Source organism: Mytilus edulis, chromosome 7 (assembly GCF_963676685.1).
Source record: "Mytilus edulis chromosome 7, xbMytEdul2.2, whole genome shotgun sequence".
In the NCBI taxonomy this organism is placed as follows: Eukaryota; Metazoa; Mollusca; class Bivalvia; order Mytilida; family Mytilidae; genus Mytilus; species Mytilus edulis.
In genome coordinates, this window is record NC_092350.1 from 12,744,663 (window position 1) to 12,758,923 (window position 14,261).

General features: G+C 32.8%; 1 protein-coding gene across 1 annotated transcript in view; it reads right to left on the bottom strand.

The window, feature by feature from the left end:
* LOC139530002 (receptor-type tyrosine-protein phosphatase alpha-like) overlaps positions 1-14,261 on the bottom strand; it is a 517,312-nt gene that overhangs the window by 140,373 nt on the left and 362,678 nt on the right. The window lies entirely within an intron of this gene.

A 14,261-nucleotide genomic window follows, 5' to 3' on the forward strand; every position in this document is an offset into this window, starting at 1 on the left:
CAGAGGGTCACCAACAGGTCTTCAATGTAGCGAGAAATTCCCGCACCCGGAGGCGTCCCTCAGCTGGCCCCTAAACAAATATATACTAGTCCAGTGATAATGAACGCCATACTAATTTCCAAATTGTACACAAGAAACTAAAATTAAAATAATACAAGACTAACAAAGGCCAGAGGCTCCTGACTTGGGACAGGCGCAAAAATGCGGCGGGGTTAAACATGTTTGTGAGATCTCAACCCTCCCCTATACCTCTAACCAATGTAGTAAAGTAAACGCATAACAATACGCACATTAAAATTCAGTTCAAGAGAAATCCGAGTCTGATGTCAGAAGATGTAACCAAAGATAATAAACAAAATGACAATAATACATAAATAACAACAGACTACTAGCAGTTAACTGACATGCCAGCTCCAGACTTCAATTAAACTGACTGAAAGATTATGATTTCATCATATGAACATCAGGCACAATCCTTCCCGTTAGGGGTTTAGTATCATACCATCATAACATATATGAGAAGAACATAACCCGTGTCATGCCAACAACTGTTTTTTAGAATAAATGTGTTTAGTTCCGATGCAAAGACCTTATCAGTGACTCAATATTAACGCCAAAATATGCAATCTTTAATGACTTGACAACAGTATCGTAATTATATCCCTTCTTAATAAGTCTATTCAAAGGTTTTGTAAGTTTCTGAGGTGAATACTGACACCTTTGTGCTTTATAAAGAATATTACCATAAAAAATTGGATGTGAAATACCTGAACGTATTAGAAGTCTGCATGTTGAAGTTAGAAGTTCATAACTCAATTGTCATGCATTCTAACTGTCAAGTCAATCTCGTAATCTGTTCGTAAATACATTGTAAACTATTTTACTTTTTTTTGGTGTTCCTTTTAACTGATTTTCAACTCTAGTGATAAACATCAAAAAGACAAAAATACGAAAAAGGTCGTATCAATTAAAAAACGAAAGAAATAGCTTGAATTCGACACGTCACCTTATTTCAACTGTATCTGATCTACCTGTCTGACAGAATCTCGAAATAAAAAAGGTGAAATTTTGATGATAAAAGACATTATTTACATGAATATCTAGCTATAGCAAATCCCTGTATCACCATCACTATATTAACTGTATGCACTTTGACTCACAAACTTACTGGACGACCGATGTTGTTCGATATGATAATTCAAAAAACAGACATGAAATCATCGATACATGTAGTAATAGTGTTGGAATAATTTGGATTAGTGATGCTTTATTGAAAACGGATTATAAAAAAGCCGAACATAAAACGAAGTTGAAGTGCATGCACAACCTTAAATTCTTAATAGTTTGCCAAATACAGCTACGATAATCTATTCCTGTGGTAGAAATCTTCAGTATTTCGAAAAATGCACAGTTCTTAACATGTCCAGTACCAAGTCAGGAAAATGGCAGTTGATATCTAATAGTTCGTTCCTGGATGTGTTGCATTGTCGTTGTGGTTGTACTTCAGTGTTTCTGTTGTTTCGTTGTTTTCCTCTTATTGTTGATGTGTGTACCTCAGATTTAGTTTGTATCCCGGATTTGTTTTCTCTCAATTGATTTATGATTTTCGAACAGAGGTATACTACTGGTGCCTCTATTTGTAAACAGTTATATACAAATAAGCGATATTGAAAATATCAATAATATCACGTATGCTGTATTTTCCGAAAAAACAGTTGGTTTAAAACTGGTTTCGTTATTGCTATTCATGGTTAAAAATGTCTTTGCAAAAAGTATTAAAGATAATAGTGTTCCAGGAAGCACTTCAAAGCATCTTGATTTTTTTCCAACAATTTCTTTTTCCTCTGTCAAGGGGACTTACTCTTTTTATCCTTTGTGCTAATTGAAGTTGTTGGAATTTCGGCCATTTGAATTGTTCAACCCTTTTTATAGATGAATTTATTTCGACATGGTAAATGCCGGTATTACTAGCTGAAAAACTAGGAATAATTCCACTATTGTCTACAGAGGAAAATATAAGTACCAAGTAAGCAATATGTCAGTTGTTATCGAATCGATGGTACATATATGTTGATGTGACTGAGGTTTTTGAGAATTTTCATTAGTGTTTTAGTCAAATAAAAAACCCAAGAGATTCAAAACAAACCTCTCGTGATATCTGTGTTTTCATAATCCAGCTCTCTTTTGGAGTTGCACCATCTCCTTAGGGAATACAGTAAGATATTTTTACTAAATTTAATTACTTTGTCATCATACTTTTATCACAAAGACTATATGAATGTTTTGGATTTTAAGCTTTTATTTAAACAGCAGCTATAAATAAAAAAAAAAAAACAAGAAAAAAAGCTTAAAAGATGACCATCCAAATGTCATCTTCTAGATATGATGTTAACGATTTAAAGATACTGAGTCAGAGCGAAACAATATGAATGGTTGTGTCCGATCATATAATGATTATTTCAACATTGTTGTAACTGTCTCTTATGTTGTTGGCACGAACAGCGAACTAAACCAACAATTAAGCCTTATGCATTTATTGAAACTTTATCTTGGAAATGTCTATTTTTTAATAGTTATTCTTGATGATAGAAAAGACATTCTTAGTCATGATTTTATAGTTTCAAAACTACAGAAATACCTTTTTGCATATAAAACCAAAGGCAGTATTGCTAAAACAATGGTTATTCCACCAGTGACTGTTGCAACTACTAAGGGTCGTACTGATTTGTTTTCTCCTGATTCTGTAAATATGAGAGTATTTATAGCAATTTTCATAATTATAATACACAATAAAATATAATGCACATTCCTTTATCGTTATAATTTATCATTTAAGTAACAAATACCAAATAACATAAATAACAGAATCGTAATGTGAATTTGCCTAGTGTTCGACGTTGGGGTATATGTATTCAAATGTTCTACGTAGCAGAACTACTGTATTACTAGCGCCACGTGGTAGGTACTCTCGACACACATCTTAATTGATTAGGATTGTCAATTGTCCTACCGAATGTTGGTGGTTAAGGCTTCGTCTACGAATAAAAACTGACCGCCATGAAATAGCAAAAAAGTGATTGAAGTGTTGTTATGCGACATATCCTGTTTGTGGGTTGTGATTATGGACTTTCCAAATTGATTTTCCTCTGAGTTCAGTATTTTTGTGATTTTACTTTTTGTTAAAATTGTTAAAATTATTTCAGAATGTTTGCTGGACTTATGCCCACGCTGAAAAAAAATCAGACATTAAATTTCTTGGGATAATGTCAATCTGAATATTTTTTTTTAACCTTTGTTAATTTTTCATTTTTTAATAGTGATGGCCTGCTGCAGCATGCCTCCTGGAACATTTTGTCAGCTGATGTGATGTGTTTCAGTTGTCATTGAAGATACAGTAAAGAGTTTTCTTACTAGAACCTTTCACAAAAGATGTATTGATATTCAAAATTGTATCAGGAATAAGAAAATGTATCGTGAAAGGTTGTTTCCGGGGCAGGAATTACATACTACTACCTACGAACTACGATTATTTCAAATCTTTCAGAATGATATTGCCTATTTCCTGTTTATTTGAAATACTAAATAGTCAATTTACAATTACCTGTACAAAGCGACTATGTTAAAAAAAAGATAACTCATAATCACCAGTTTTACAAATTAACTTCGACGACTGTGCTACAACATGCTTGCAACAGCAACATCTAGCGCTTAAAAATATTCAAAAACAACAATACCGAACTCTAAGGAAAATCCTAAATGGAAAGTACTTTTTTAAATACCATTTTGAGTTGATGCAAAAGTATGTTTAAAACCTAAACAAATGAAATAAATTTGTTTATAATCTTTAATATTACGTAGGATAAAGTTCCATGTACATGTACACAAATTCCAGACCCTGTGAGTGCAACAATCCCTACCACTTTACAGATTTGTATTGAAATGCCTTCAACATCAATTTATAATGTCGAATAGTATTCAATATTCAAAACGCCATTATGCAGGTCATTCAAACAAAAACTACGATGGCTCAATTGTGGCTTGAGCGTTCTATGTATGGACTGCTAAAATTATCGCATACTTTTTTGAGTAATAGTCTGAATATCTACCTATTTGCGTATCGATTCCACATCGGGATGAATGAACGCGTGATGTTAACACTGAATTTTTACCTGTTATCGTTGGTTTCTTGAACAAAGTTAAGCACCCCCGGATATACTGACGTATCATGCACGTGAACCATGCCTCACATCAAATTACAAAATGCAGTTTCCCCGCGCTTCAAATTTGAGTATTTAAGTCCGGAGATTTGAAACATTTATTCACACTCTGTAAACATGGTACGAAGACGAATATCGGCGGCTCAAAGATGGCAGATTATCGGCAAGCGGTCAGCAGGGTTATCTTATAAAGCTATTGGACGTCAGATGGACTACTATTATACTGTAGTCAGCAGGGTTGTGCGGAAACACACCCAAAACAATCACGTTAAAAACTTGCCAAGATCTGGTAGACCATTGGTACTATAGCAGCGTGAAGACAGGGCAGTGCAACGCCTGGTTAGACGGATGCCATTCGCAACAAGTCCTGTTCTTTAAAAAGAATGGTTAACTTATAGACAGCTATCAACCAGAACCTTGAGGAACCGGTTGATATCAGCAGGACTGAAGTCAAGGAGGGTAACAAGACGTCCCATGTTAACTGACTGACATCAACAACTGCGGTTGGCATGGTGCTTAGCTCGTCGTGGTTGAAACTTGAGGAACTGGCGCACGATCCATTGGTCAGACGAGAGCCGGTTTCTTCTGCATGTAAAAGATGAAAGATTGAGAGTTTGGATACTTAATAATACAGAACATACCCCAAGGAACATCAAACCAATTGCCCCTTACGGTGGAGGCTCTGTGATGGTATGGGGATGCATCTCTCAAGCTGTAAATTGGACTTGGTCTCTATACGAGGAAACCAATACATCAGAGACGTTCTTTGCCTAGTAGTTGTACCTCATTTTGATAACTACCCATTAGCTGCAAGACCAGTGTGTATGGATGACAACGCTAGTCCTCCTCGTTTAAGAGCGGTTATCTGATTTCTGCAAGGCGGAGCAGTAACTCCTCTTCCATGGTCTGCCATGAGCCCGAATTTAAATCCAATAGAGCATATTTGGGACATGTTAGGCCGTCGGGTCTGGCAACCGAACCATCTGTACATAATTTACGTCAGTTGGAAGCAGCGTTGCACCGGGAATAGCGGCAAATACCACAGCAGGAAATTAGACGACTATCTGGAGGGATGAGACGCAGGGTTGAGGCCTGAATCCAATCACGTGGTGGTTTCATCCGATATTGAATACTGAACTATGAATAACGTTAACAGATTTGTTATGGACGTTTTCTAAGTGAAATGACTATCATTCATAACGAACTCAGAAGTAGGTCCATAATTTAAATGGACACGTTTTAGTGTTTAAACTGGACTTGTGGTTTTGTGACAATCTATTCATTAAATTATCGTTTTTGTTGCACTTTGTTGTGTATTTCCTAGAGCTAATGTTCTGTCCTTACAGTCTGCATTACTAAGTATGGCACCAATTGTCCCAGGACTCCAAGTCCCTTTTCGTAATATTTGTCAATGTTAAAAAACATTGGGTCGCTTAACTTTTTTCTTTGTGTATACATTTGATATTCTAAACTAGAAATATAAGGCATATACAGTAAAAAGGTTATTTTTTTATCCACAATTTATATTCACTATGAGTATATATTTTATTGAAAATTTAACGTAAACAGTTATCAGCTCATTGAAATATGCTTTTATTCCCTCAAAGAAGGGATGTGCTCAGTAAACACTAGCGTCCAAGCTAGTCCCATCATGGTTTTCATTGCATAAATTCTATGTTTACCCAATTAAATTTGATAACATTAATTAAATTTTTAATATTACTTACCTAGACATGGAAAGTTGTTACAATTTTCTGATTTAGAACTCAATCCCGGACAATTTAAACCTTCTCCTGAAGGTGGTGGATTGTTACAGGAACGTGTCTTTGTTCGAGTCCCATATCCACAGGTTACTGAACAGTTATTCAAATATGACCATGTCGACCATCCACCTATTATTAAGATATATTTAAAGAATAAAAGGAAAGTTTGCATGTATTTATGAATTTATGTAGGTAGGTACGTAGATAGGTGGTATATATAGACACACAAACTATATCTAACTTGTATATATTTTATAAATAAATGACGTAAAATAAACAAGAATAAAAAATAAATAACGATCACTTCAATGGATTTTTTTCTCTTAAAGTAATGATGTGCACAGTGAAAATATTTTTCAATTAAAGCTTATTAGAGTTTTCAGTATATACTATGTTACCCCACAAACAATACTGATATAAAATATAATAATAATATGATTTACCTGGACATACAAATTCATTACAATTCTCTGAGTCAGAGCTCAATCCCGGACAAAATAAACCGCTTACTGAAGGTGGGGGATTGTTACTATGATATGTTTAAAGGATGTTTGAATATATGTACATTTATGTACATATCTATATTTATGGAGGTAGTTAGGTAGGAAGACACCCATATCAAAATGTATATTTAGCTTAAATATCCGAGTTTTTCACACATCTTTTACTAATTGGTCGGTTTTACATGATCAATATTAGCCGAAGGTCAAGGTTGTTTTTGTCTTCGGAACAAATATAGATATCAGCCCTCGCAAATCTATATCGCGACCTCAATTTGACTTCAAGTCAATCAAAAACTATCTATAAGGTTGGCTATATGCCATCTTTTTTTTATTTTTTGTTGAAAATATTGAACATAATTTGATCTATGCTTTCTTTGATATTAAGCTTGTAAATATGTGATCAATAGATTATTACATGTTATTTTCAATATTGGCCTTGGTATCAGTCTACGTGTTAAAGCCCTCTGGCTTGATATGGAAGTCTAGGGCTGATACCATGTAGAAAATAGGAAATGCCATGTAATAATCTATAATTATATTTCATAAAAAAATATTTTTAAAAGAATAAGCAAAATATCGAAAGAACGATCACTTAAATGATCTGTTTCTCGCTTTCAAAGTAATGATGCAGACAATGACAATCTGTTTAATGAGGTCCGATTATAGTGTTCTTTACGATAAAGTTATGTTACCATTAAAATAATACTGATATCAAATATAATAATATTATATGACTTACCTGGACATACAAATTCATTACAATTCTCTGAGGAAGAACTCAATCCTTGACAATATAAACCGCTTCCTAAAGGTGGTGGATTGTTACAGGATCGTGTCTTTTTTTGCGTCCCAAATCCACAGGTTACAGAACAGGTATCCAAATATGACCATGTCGACCATCCACCATTTACTATGATGTATTTCAAGAATATAATGGAATGTTTGAATGTGTTAACATGCATGTATTTATGAATTTATGTAGGTAGGCAAGTAGATAGGTAGGTAGGTATGTATAGATACACAAACTATATTTAGCTTGTATATATTTTATAAATAAATGACGTTAAATAAACAAGAATAAAATGGAAAGAACAATCACTTCAATGGATTTTTTTCTCTATAAGTAATGATGTGAACAGTGAATATATTTTTCAATTAAGGCTTATTAGAGTTTCCAGTACATGCTATGTTACCCCAAAAATAATACTGATATCAAATATGATAATGCTATTTCTTACTTGGACATGCAAAATCATTACAATTCTCTAATTCTGAACTCAATCCCGGACAATTTGAACCGCTTCCTGAAGGTGGTGGCTTGTTACAGGAACGTGTCTTTGTTTGCGTCCCAACTCCACAGGTTACAGAACAGGTATCCAAATATGACCATATCGACCATCCACCATTTACTATGATGTATTTTAAGGATGTTTGATTGTATGTACATGTATGCACAGATCTTTATTAACGGAGTAGATAAGGTAGGGAGGTCGGAAGGTAAAGACACACATATTAAAATGTATATTTAACTTTAAAATCTGAGTTTTGCACACATCGTTTGCTAATTTGTACGGTTTGACATAATCAATATTTGCTGGAAGACAAGGTTTTTATTTGCCCTCGGGGCCAATATAGATATCAGCCCTCGAAAATCCATCTCGCGACGTCAATTTGATTGCAAGTAACCTGTCAATCCAAAACTATTGATAAGGTTGGCTATATGCCATCATTTTTTAAATTTTTTGTTGAAAATATTGAACATAATTTGATCTATGCTTTCTTTGATATTAAGCTTGTAAATATGTGATCAATAGATTATTACATGTTATTTTCAATATTGGCCTTGGTATCAGTCTACGTGTTAAATCCCTCTGGCTTGATATGGAAGTCTAGGGCTGATACCATGTAGAAAATAGGAAATGCCATGTAATAATCTATAAATATATTTCATAAACAAATGATTTTAAAAGAATAAGCAAAATATCGAAAGAACGATCACTTAAATGATCTGTTTCTCGCTTTCAAAGTAATGATGCAGACAATGACAATATGTTTAATGAGGTCCGATTATAGTGTTCTTTACGATAAAGTTATGTTACCATTAAAATAATACTGATATCAAATATAATAATATTATATGACTTACCTGGACATACAAATTCATTACAATTCTCTGAGGAAAAACTCAATCCTTGACAATATAAACCGCTTCCTAAAGGTGGGGGATTGTTACAGGATCGTGTCTTTGGTTGCGTCCCAAATCCACAGGTTACAGAACAGATATCCAAATATGACCATGTCGACCATCCACCATTTACTATGATATATTTTAAGAATATAATGGAATGTTTGAATGTGTTTACATGCATGTATTTATGAATTTATGTAGGTAGGCATGTAGATAGGTATGTATGTATAGACACACAAACTATATTTAGCTTGTATATATTTTATAAATAAATGACGTTAAATAAACAAGAATAAAATGGAAAGAACAATCACTTCAATGGATTTTTTTTCTCTGAAAGTAATGATGTGCACAGTGAATATATTTTTCAATTAAGGCTTATTAGAGTTTTCAGTACATGCAATGTTACCCTACAAATAATACTGATATCAAATATGATAATGCTATTTCTTACCTGGACATGCAAAATCATTACAATTCTCTAATTCTGAACTCAATCCCGGACAATTTGAACCGCTTCCTGAAGGTGGTGGATTGTTACAGGAACGTATCTTTGTTTGCGTACCAACTCCACAGGTTACAGAACAGGTATCCAAATATGACCATATCGACCATCCACCATTTACTATGATGTATTTTAAGGATGTTTGAATGTATGTACATGTATGCACAGATCTGTATTTGCGGAGTAGATAAGGTAGGTAGGTTGGAAGGTAAAGACACACATATTAAAATGTATATTTAACTTTAAAATCTGAGTTTTGCACACATCGTTTGCTAATTTGTACGGTTTGACATAATCAATATTTGCTGGAAGACAAGGTTTTTATTTGCCCTCGGGGCCAATATAGATATCAGCCCTCGAAAATCCATCTCGCGACCTCAATTTGATTGCAAGTAACCTGTCAATCCAAAACTATTGATAAGGTTGGCTATATGCCATCATTTTTTAAATTTTTTGTTGAAAATATTGAACATAATTTGATCTATGCTTTCTTTGATATTAAGCTTGTAAATATGTGATCAATAGATTATTACATGTTATTTTCAATATTGGCCTTGGTATCAGTCTACGTGTTAAAGACCTCTCACAGAAGTGCTGACTACTGGGCTGGTCATTTATATCCATCATACATATTTCAAAATGAACTTTTGAATTGGCACTAGGCAATCAAACTACCGATAAATAGAATTTGTAAATTATAGAAAACTGACTTGAAATCAAAGGCCTACCAGACCAAACAATTTTAATTAAAACTTTGTTCAAACAATGCCATTTTCGCTCATGATGCATCTCTTTTCTCTACTAATGAGTTAAGTTGGTCAATTGCTTGGAAAGCCCACCATTATTGCCCTTTTTGTAATTGTTTATGGGTCATGTCTAACCATCACTTTGTTTTAAAACAAAAAAAGGTGATACCAAAATATTATTCATAACACAAGAAAATGATTTCGGGTAATTTATTTGGCCTTTTTATTATTTTTGAATTCGAGAGTCACTGATGAGTATATTGTAGAAGAAACGCGCGTCTTACGTAAATACAGAATTCAATCATGGTATGTATGATGAAGTAATCTAAAGCATATTATACCTATATGTAATTTAATGTTGCTTAGATTTAAGCAAAATAATTCATTAATCAAATATTAATTAATATACCAGTATCAGTTACAACGCACGTTTTCTTCTTTGTTTGATATTGGAGTCAAATTATAAAAGCATAATAGTATAACGCGTGTTTACTTTTTGGTGCACGTAAATATACACTTATGAAATTTGTAGTAAACGCCCCTTTACTTTAAAGAGCACGTAAACATAAACTTATGAAATCTAAAGTAAATGCTCGTTTTCTACTGACTAAACAGACACAGTGTAAACGCACATTTACTGGGGTTGACATTAGAAATTTTCATTTTGAGCACGTAAAACGCGCTACGTTTTGTTTTAGAATTTTAACAAAAAATGTATAACGGTTATACTTTATTGTGATGGTGTCCGTAAAATATACAAAAGGGTGATTTCAACTCAACCATTTTGAACTCTTGGTTTAATAGCTTCCTTGTGAGCAGTAACCCTGCTATCAAGAAAATCATGATCAGAAATACAAGCACGGGAATATCGTATCAATTTGGAGAGATATACCCCGTATGCAGGTGCTGCAGGAATGTTGCTAGTTAGAAATGGAAAGTTTAATTCATCTCTTTTGTCGTAAAGTTTTGTTTTCAACCGACCCTCTTTGTCAATTTCTAGATGTAAGTCAAGATATGAGGCCGACCTAACTGTATCTGTTGTATCCTCTATCGCTAGTTCGATTGTATCATCAATAACATATATATTTTTATCTCAAGTTTTGCAAATGCAAATATGATTTTGAAATTTTGTATAATCATTTGAATTTAAGGTATAGTTTTATTGAACTAATTGATAGGCATTGTTGAGAAATAATTATTTATACCATAAAAGCTGTTTTTTACATTTTGAATATGAAAGGTTTAGAAAAGGATATATTGTTCACAGGTATATTTATGTGTATTTCCTACTAGATGATGATATTATTGCAGTGAAATTGTCTGCCATTTCCTTATTTAGGGTATGTATATTGAATTGTAATTATGTGCCCTTGATTGATATTATGATTATGTTTAGTTAATGTTTGATTTTTCTAATTTAAACATAATTATTGATTATTCATAAACAAATATTGTTTATTTTGAAGATTTTCTGTTGTGTTCACATTTTGATTTGAGAAAAAAGTAAAATCTCGAGAAATGTATAGAATTGTAATATTCAGAAAGGGAGATAATCGTGTTCTTATAGCTTTTATATAGCTTTGTATAAATCAATGTTTCTGATGTATTTAATTGATATAAGAAAAAGCAATTTTTATTTCAAGTTAATTTTAATCGCATTTATATCTGCATTTCAATAGACTTATGATGTTTTGTTTTAAATACCAAAATTTATGCAAAACGCAATGATTTTAATTTTCCTAAAGTCAACTTTCCATTTCTGTGTAGCAACATCCCAGCGGCACAAACATATGGAGTATATGTATCTCAATCGATACGTTACTCTAGAGCTAGCTCAAAGTACGTTGATTTTGTTGAACGAGGAATACTGCTTTCTCAAAAGTTGCTAAAATAGGGCTATGAATCAATCAAATTAAGGTAATCACTCAAGACATTTTACGGTCGCCATCATTAGCTTATTGGCCATTATGACAAAAGTGTGTCAGAAATCATATCTGATATTCTTCCTCAGTCATAACAATCTTCCATCATTACCGAACTGTACTAAGAAATAACACGACGGGTGCCCTATACGGTGCAGGAAATGCTTACTCTTCCGGAGCACCTGATTTCACTCCAGGTTTTGAGTAGAGTTCGTGTTTTTACTTATTTATTATTTATAACTGTTGATGTAAATGTCCTTTGGTTTTGTGAGTCTTTATTTACTCCTTGGTTTTCATTCTTATTTTCTTTTGTGTTTTTCTATTTTTCCACAAATATTGAACTATTCAGTGTTGCCAATAATTAATGTTATTTTCGATATATGAATACAGTACAATAAATTCATGAACCCTACATTTAGGCTTTCGTAAGCCAGTTTATCGTTTTTGGAGTTTACAGCTAGTTCGATTGTATAGATGCGTTCACTATAGTCACCAAATTTTGAATTATTTAGTGAGAGAACATCATCTATTTAGCAGAAATTAAAGTTAAAGGATATTGCTTACATCTTTTTTTTCATCAAAAGTTCCTGTATGAAGTCAGCCTCATAATAATAAAGAAACAAGTGGCAAGAAGATAGTCACAATTGGTTCCCATTGGAATGCCGATAGTCTGTTGAAAACACGTCCTCCGAACGTAACAAATATGTTGTAAATCAAGAAATTAAGCATCATGATAAAGTCAGATTCAGAGAATTTTTCTTTGAATCAGAGTGGTCCTTTACAAGTCCCTCGATATGGTTTGCACAGTTTGAGGTTTGGGGATGTTAATGGTTGTGCTGATTTGGGTTTGCCAGACCCCTTTCTAACATACACGGTAGATGGCGTTCCAAAACGGCCAAAGTGAGTTACGTTAAAGACTTCTTAGAAGAAAAAAAAATCTAAATTTGAAATTATTTTATTGCATGATAATTTCTTTAATTTGTGGTTCGGCCATCGGTTTGTCGTGTGGTTTTGCACTTTACTATTTCTTGTTATTATTATTATGATACCTTGAGGTTCTAATATATGGGTATTAACGGAAAGAGACATATTATATCAATCAGTTAATTTTAAGAATTAGAATGAATTTTTTTTTCTGATTTGTTTGCTAATAGGTGGTATTTTAAGGTTATGTGTTTTATCTGATTTGGCGGTCAAATCATTCTACTCGATCGGTCACGTTAATTTTTTAAATACAACTGTTATCTTAGATTTTATATCATGCATTAAGAGATTGATTTTCTTTACATAATTGTGTGTGTTCATTGAACTATTTACATATTTATATGGGTATTTTATAAAGATGTTTATTATTCTGTATACGAAATATTTTATTAATGGTAATTAAAACAGCCATCGGCTCTGTCGTGTGGTATTGCACTTTACTATGTATTATCTTTATTGGATAAAATGAGATTCTGATATATGTGTATTAAAAGAAGAAAAGACATAATTTCAATCGGTATATTTTAAGAATTAGAATGCAATTATCTTCTTCCGAATTGTCTGCCCAAAATGTGGCGTTTATGTTAGGTTATATGTTTTATCTGATTTTGCAGTAAAATCATTCGGCACGACAGGGTCTACTCGATCGGTCACGTTAAATATTTAAATACTTATTTTGTATCATGCTTTTAGAGATTAGTTTGCTTTACATAATTGTGTGTGTTCATTCAACTATTTACATATTTATAAGAGGATATTATATAGATGTATATTATTCTGTATATGAAATATATTATTCAATGGTAAGTAAACCAGCCATCGGCTCCATCGTGTGGTATTGCACTTTACTATTTCTTGTTATTATTATCATGAGAATAATATGAGGTTCTGATATATGAGTATTAACGGTAGAAGAAGAATATAAATTTCCGTCCATGCATTTAAATGAACTTTGACTGAATTGTTTAATGTAGTGTGATAATTTTTTACACAATACATTTGTGTATTATATTTCGGAGGCGGATCTAGTGAAGAAGGCAGATGCCCTTCCCCCGCCTCTTTGAAAATAATTATATTATATAAGGCTGTATGATATACAGTATAATGAGGGGGGCAAGGGGTTTAACTGTTATGCTGTTATGGAGCAATTTAATTCTTTGTTATCTGTTATTTTGAAAATATATTTGCTGTTAGCTGTTATTGTCTTATTCTTTGTTAGCTGTTATTGGGCTTTTAGTTTTTTTGTTATCTGTTATTGTGATAATGTTTTTGCTGTTAACTGTTATTGAAAATTGGAATGTTAGCATTTTTTTTTGACGGTCAATATTTTGTATAAATTGAAGATCATTGGCCATTGGGGTCTACCACTACTAATATGTTTGTCCCGTATTCAGAGAAGGATTCCATTAACATATAACCATCACAGAAGTGAG